This window comes from Seriola lalandi, unplaced genomic scaffold, assembly GCF_002814215.2.
Source record: "Seriola lalandi dorsalis isolate HSWRI2012SDOR001 ecotype SW California unplaced genomic scaffold, Sedor1 jcf7180002054693, whole genome shotgun sequence".
Taxonomy (NCBI): domain Eukaryota; kingdom Metazoa; phylum Chordata; class Actinopteri; order Carangiformes; family Carangidae; genus Seriola; species Seriola lalandi.
The window spans coordinates 388,538-389,868 of NW_019525246.1; positions in this window are offsets into that span (position 1 = coordinate 388,538).

A 1,331-nucleotide genomic window follows, 5' to 3' on the forward strand; every position below is an offset into this window, starting at 1 on the left:
AAGACCCACTGCCCAAACGTTGTTAATTTCCCTGGAAAATAAAGGTTTTCGATACCGGAAGAAAGGTAACGAGAAGGGGGTATATCTCTGTGTCTGTCCGACAACTTTCTTCCGCCAACCATACCCCGCTCTCAGGTATGGAAAAATCTTTCCTCTCAAAACTGAATATGAAGTTGTGATAAATTAAGTTTCCTACTCCATTAATCTTCATATTGCTTAAGATTTGTAGGTGAAATAACGAACCCTACTGTAAGAGTTGTATTAGAAAGAGACAGACATAAAATAGCTGTTTGTTGCATCACCGCTAGCCAAGGCCTATGCTAACAAGTTTATAGGGTGAAAATATATACAATACACTGATCATGGTATTCTATAAGTCATACATATTTTAATGATATTGTGATTGTATGAATTAACAAGAGCAGCATTTACCTAGACCTAGCCTAGTTGTTTTTCTTTTTTATATAAGTCATTATATTGCCCAGTTGTTTTTCATATTGTCATATGTAGTTTGGTGGTCTATTCCCTTTTGATTTGATTTGTCTCTCCCTGTCCGTCTGTCTCTCTCTCATTGTATATATGTATATGTATATGTATATATATATATATATATACGTATATATATATATATATATATACATATACATATGTAACGGACAAGGAAAGAGTTTTGTATAATTTTTTGTTTTATTTTATTAATTTCACCAAAATCCTTTCTATTATGTGTTTTGACTTATTTTTATGATTATTTTTATGTTATCTCAACATTATTTAACATTGTTTTCAGAATGAGGTAACCTTATTTATTAATTTTGGCTTCACATTTTATGGTTATTTTATTTTCATAGTCAGCACTTTTATTTTGAAGTTCCATGATGTCGGTTGTGATGTCAGATCCGCCTCTCCTCAGTGTTCGTTAACCTGATGGAGAGCGGTAAGTGTTTGAAATAGCTTAAACTAAAAAGTTCTTTTTTCAAGTTTTAAGTGTAGTTGGAAGCAGTTAAATTTGAGAATATTGGTTTGTGATGTGTTTGTAAAGGTTTTAGGTCATGTATGGTTTGTTGTTCATCTGCACGTTGAACGAAGAGAGCAAGCTAGCTTGCCGGAGCTCTCCCTGTGGGTGTGTGTGTGGGTGTGGGTGCGGAGGGGTGCGTCTAAGCGCACATGTTAATTCATCTCTCCTTATCTTTGTTTCTTTGTTTTTGTGTGTTAGGTAGCCGGTCGTGGAAATGTGTAAACGCTCACACTCAGAATGTCACATTACAGGTATGGGTGCAGCTGATTGTTTATGGAGGAATGTTTAGTTTAAAATTTATTTCATTTCAAAGTCT